The sequence below is a fragment of the Elephantulus edwardii genome, unplaced genomic scaffold (genome assembly GCF_000299155.1).
Source record: "Elephantulus edwardii isolate Elephantulus edwardi_28Jun2011 unplaced genomic scaffold, EleEdw1.0 scaffold00047, whole genome shotgun sequence".
NCBI classification, from domain to species: Eukaryota; Metazoa; Chordata; class Mammalia; order Macroscelidea; family Macroscelididae; genus Elephantulus; species Elephantulus edwardii.
The window spans coordinates 7362885-7368729 of record NW_006399797.1 but is presented as its reverse complement, the minus strand read 5'-3'; the positions used below and the strand labels follow the sequence as shown (position 1 = coordinate 7368729).

The following is a 5845-nucleotide window of genomic DNA, read 5'->3' as shown; positions in this document are numbered from 1 at the left end:
TATTTAGATTTTCTTTACTCTTCACACTGGCTGTTAATAAGAATTAGAAATTCTTCCTTGATTTGCTTTGCATGAATAATGATTTTCTCCTCTTAACACAAGTATTTCTACAGGTATACATATTCTAGGCAAGTTGTACCATTGCTTTATTATTTATTTATTTTTCTGGTTTTGTTGCACATTTTCCTCCCTGCCCACTCCCCACCCAGTTCGCTTTTCTCTTTGTAAAGAAATAAAATTCTTCCAAAATGAGAGCTGCATAGTAACGTAGTGTGATTTTTTTTAGGGGGGGAGTGGGGCACTGTATTACAGTAAAAGAACTTTTCAAAGAAAAAGGCTAACTGGGGAGGAAGGGGGACAGGAGGAGAATATGTGCAACAGTGAATGAATGGAAATCCAAGTTCTTTTATAAACTTTCATTACAATCTCAATTTTAAAAACCTTTTGTTGTTGTACAATCCTGCCCCCCTCGGTCCAGTTTACTATCAGCTTTTATTCTGGACTGTTGTCATGCAAATAATACCTAATCGTGTATTCCTTTTAAGCATTCTTTCCCTCATCTATTTCAATGCAGAATACATAATGTATCTCATCGTTCTCAGTCTCTCCCAATCTTGATGTCAGTGACACTATACTGTGTTTGTCTTTTGGGGACTGAGATATTTCACCCAGCGTAGTGTCCTCCAGGGTCACCCATTTTGTATAATATTTCATGAGTTCCTTGTTCTTCAATGCAGCATAGGATTCCATTGTGTGAATATACCAGAACTTCTCTAGCCATTCATTCGTTGATGGGCACTTGGTTGTTTCCATCTCTTTACTTACTTAGAATAATATGGGGTACATAGTAAGCATTAATTATTAGCCACTGTTGAGCAGAATGGCCAGATTCTGCAAAGGGGTTGAGACTGGGGTGTGACTCTGGCTCACAATATGGTATGAGCTGATTGGATATGGCTTTGTCTTTAAAATGGCTTTTGGTTGTCAGTCTGGGGCTATTTCTACGATGGGAAGATGCGTGGAATGGCCAGATTCTGCAAAGGTATGTTTTCTGATTTTTGTGTATCTCCCAAAAGAAACAGTCTTGGAAGCAGGAGTGATATCCACTTCCAAAAATGCTTGCCTCTGTAAACTCTGTGAACTTGGAGAAAAAAATGAAAGTTTGTGTTCAAGACTTTCATTCACAGGGTTGTTATGGGTCATCTACGACTTTATGGCACTTAACAACAACAACAACAACAATATTGTTGTTGTTGAGTTGCTTGTGATGCATAGTGACCCTGCATATGACGTTTCTGATCCCTGCTCTATCTTGTGCCAACTTTATTGTCTCACCTACTAACCCCCCATTACCCTGTCAGTGAATCAATCTATCTCATCGAGCGTCCTCCTTTCTTGTGCTGTCCCTCCACCCTCTGAGGCATGATTTCCCTCTCCAAGGACTGGTCCCTCTTTGCAATACGCCCAGAGTACGTCAGATGAAGTCTTAGAATCCTTGCCTCCAAGGAGCAACCCTATTTCACCCTCTCTAGGATGAACCTGCTTGTTTTCCTAGCAGTCCATGGTATATTCAATACGTTTTTTCAGCACCACAACTCAAAGGCATCAATTATCTTTTTTTTTAAAAACAGAGACAAGTGGTTTAATTAATAATAAGTAAACAGGAATTCTTAACCTTGTAATGGCCAGGGATATGCTTCACCATCCCTGACATCGTCTTCTTTGTGATTTCCATGAGTTTGTGGTGGTCTGAGTATGACATGTAGAACTCACAAGTGGTAAACTCAGGATTGTGAGTCAAATAGATCCCTTCATTCTGAAACTGGTGTCTGATTTCACAAACCTGGTCGAGGCCACCAACCATCAGTATTTTGTGGCAGAGCTCTGGAGTAATTCCCATATATAAGTTCATGCCCAGCTCATTGAGGTTCGTGATAAAAGGTCTGGCCACTGTGCCTCCTGAGATAATGTTCATCATGGGTGTTTCAATCTCTAAGAATCCCAACTCATCCAAGAAACTTCTTTTGTATGTGATGCTCTTAGAGGTGATGATAAATTTCTGCCTCACAAAGTCATTCAGGATCAAGTCCACGTATCTTTGATAATACTGTATTTCCCTGTCTTTGAAGATGAGGCAGCATATGCAAACTGAGAGAGAAAGCAGCTTGATCTTTAGGGCATGATGCTCAGCATACCCTTCTTGGTTTTCCCAGGATTCCTCTGGATGCCAATTATGTCTCCCCGATAGTTTGTTATTGTTATGAACTAATTTTTCTGATTTGTATTTACTGCAATTGGCCATGACTTGCAATTTGACCCCCTCTCCTCGAAGGTCATAGAAGATGAGCTTGCTTCCAGAAGCTCTTTTGGCATGGATCCTACATGCCACCCCTAAGGTGATGTCAGTCAGGTGGTCCCCAGGCTGCAGGTGGTTATACTTCTGGATGAATTCAGTGAGCGAGATGTCCACATGGAACTTGTGGGTATGGGTCTTCCGCACTACCTTCAGCTGTTGGACTGCTTGATGGGAGATCTTGTAGTATTGATAGGAGTCCAGCCTCGCCTCCTTGGTGCTCACACCATTGTCATTGTTATGGTTGGTGTTTGCAGTGGCCTGACTTAGCTGTTTCTTACTAAGTTCCTTCTGCTTTGCCTCCTTCTCTGCTACTTGCTTCTCGGCTTTTGGGTGCCTCTTTTTTTTTTTCTTTATTTTTTTAAAATTTTATTAGTTTTAATGAACATTTACAGAGATTTTGGGTTTTCATTCATTCATTGTTGCACTGTTTTCTCCACCCTCATCCCCAGTTCGTTCCTCTTCCCCCCCACCCCAATGTCTGTTTTAATTGTCCAATTGCCACAGTGCTTGTCAAAGCCAGTTTTGATTAATCTCCTTTGTCAGTGTGTCCCTTGCCATTCCCTATCACTCCTCCCTGAGAGAGACTTCACCCTGATTCATAAGGAAAAGTGGATGGCCTATTCTCTTAGCTACTTCCTGCTGAAAAGGGACGCTGTGGGTTTCAGGGTGAAGATCTTCTCTCACTACTCTAAAGGGCCCCTTTGGCAGTAGGAAACACATAGACTATTATGGAGATTGATTTTGGAATTTAGATGCACTGTTATCAATTGTGCTTAGCCGTACATGTTCATATCCTTGAAGATGTATCATGGAAGTGTTGCAGCCGAAAAAAAAGTGCATGAGTCAAAAATTGAAAAGCAATAATATTCTGAGTAGAGGTTCTAATAGTGGCACAAATCAAGTTACAGAGGTAAGGTGGTTCCATTGCCATCCTTACTCTAACTTAATTCTTTTTTTAAAAAATTTAAATTTGTTACTAATTTCAGTGAAAATTTAGAGGCTTTGGATTTCCATTCATTCATTGTTGTAGATTTATCCCCTCCCAAGGCTCCTCCCACCCCACCAGACATTACCCTCTTGGAAAAGAAAAGATTCTTTCATTATTTTACAAACCCTCCCCCAGGTCCACTTCACCATGTAGCCATCGCTCTAGACTCCTGTCATGACCTAAATACCTAATCACATATCTCTTTTAAACAGTTTTCTCCCTTCTCTGTTTCAGAGCAGCATACATTATTGAACCCATCTTACTCAGTCTCTCCCCAACCCCAAGGACAGTCCCATTCTATAACAGTGGCACCATGCAATAGTTGTTCCTTTGTGACTGGGACATTTCACTTAGCATAATGTTCTCCAGAGTCAACCATTTTGAGTAATATTGCATGAGTTCCTTGTTTTTTAATGCAGCATAGTATTCCATTGTGCGAATATACCACAGCTTCTCTAGCCATTCGTTTGTTGATGGGCACTTACTTAGGTTGTTTCCAACTCCTTGCTATTGTGAACAAAGCTGCAATAAACATGGGTGTGCATATATCTGCTTGGATGTCAGTTATGGTCTCTTCTGGGTATATTCCCAGTAGTGGTATTGCGGGGTCAAATGGTATCTCTATTTGCAACTTTTTGAGAAAGCGCCATGCCGCTTTCCACAGGGGTTGCACCATTTTACACTCCCACCAATAGTGAATAAGGGTTCCAGTTTCTCCACAAACTTGCCAGGATTTATTGCTTGCTGTTATGTTAAATTTTGCTATTTTGACTGGGGTGAGATGATATCTCATAGTTGTTTTAATTTGCATCTCTCTTAGGGCTAGGGATTTTGAGCATTTCTTCATGTGCTTGTTAGCCATCTGAATGTCTTCTTCGGTGAAGTGCCTGTTCATATCCTGTGTCCATTTTTCTATTGGATTTTTTACCTTTATCTTGATGTGGTGCTCAAGTATTTCATAAATTCTAGATATAAGTCCCTTATCTGATATGTTATTACCGAATACTTTTTCCCAGTCAGTGGCCTCCCTTTTTACCCTGTTGGAGAAGTTTTCAGATGTGCATAGGGATTTGAGTCTTAGAAGATCCCATTCATCTACGTTATCTTCTGGTTGTAGGTTTTCCAGGATACTGGGAAGACTGTTTATGTTGTGGATTAGGACTTCTAGTGTTGTTCCTAGTTTTCTGTAATGAAGTTTATAGTCCTTGGTTTTAGTCCTAGGTCCATGATCCACCTTGAGTTGGTTTTTGTGTATGGAGTGAGTTGTGGGTCTTGCTTGAGTCTTTTGCAGATATTTTTCCAATTTTGCCAACACCATTTGTTAAAAAGGCTGTAGTTTCCCCACTTCACTGATTTCATTTCCTTGTCAAAAATCAGTTGACCATTGATAGATGGGTTGATCTCTGGATTCTCAATTCAATTTCATTGATCTATGTGTCTGTCATTGTACGAGTACCATGCAGTCTTGACCACTACGGCAGTGTAGTAGGATTTGAAATCAGGGGGTGAGATACCTCCTACTGTTCTTCTATTCTTAAGGAGTGCTTTGCCTCTTGAGCTCATTCTTACTTAGTTTTGGTTTGCTGCCATCCACTTTTTACCTCAGCCTTTTGCACTGTGGCCATCTTTCCAGAAGGCCTGACTTATCAATTCTTCTTCTATCATCCCTAGTAATTGTCCAGCTTTCTGACAGAAAGCAAGTAATTGCAAAGATTATGGCTTGAATCAGGTGCACCTTAGTGTCCAGACTGACATCGTTGCTCGTCAATACTCTGGAGAGGTCCCTGACAGCAGACTTTTCCTGTGTAATTCGTCTCTTAATTTCCTGGCTGCTGGTACCAAGAGTGTTAATTGTGGAGCCAAGCAAACAAAAGCTGTTTACAATCTCAATCTCTTCACAGTCTATCACAATGCTGACTTGCCATAAGTCAAGCACAGAGACAACAGTGAGGATAAAGATAAGAAGAGGAAAACAATTCTCATTCCTCTTATCTTTATTTTTGTCTCTGTGCTTGACTTATGACAAATCTCACTATTTTTCTCCTGCTGAAGTCAAAGTTCATTGACCAGAAAATCCTTGTCTTATTCATTTTTCTCAGTTTGTGTCCATGATACATTATCAGTAAAAGTATATATAGGATACTTACCTGGCAGGGGAGATACTATGGTCACAAAGATTGTTTCCTAGGATAAGGATTATCCAATGCGCTCTGGATATGCTGGCCCCTGCAATTTCTAAAAATGTGGGAAACTTGACTACATAATTTGTGTAATAAGGGAAAAAATGCACAATTCTGTGCCTAGGTTCTGCTTGCAATGAGGGAACATGTACTCCAGGTACCTCCATTTACTCTAGCAGCAATTTGACTTATTACTATTTCAGCTCTACTGTGCTGTTATAACAGGAACAATTCCTTTCTTTTTTAATATTATTTTACTTGTTAATGTTGTTGTTATTGTTGTTATGTGCCATCAAGTAACCTGCGACCCATAACAACCCT

General features: G+C 40.2%; 1 pseudogene; it reads right to left on the bottom strand.

Annotated features, from left to right (window-relative positions):
* Window positions 1-1642: 1642 nt before the first annotated feature.
* On the bottom strand, window positions 1643-4975 carry LOC102858863 (annotated as a pseudogene).
* Between the last annotated feature and the right edge of the window lie 870 nt (window positions 4976-5845).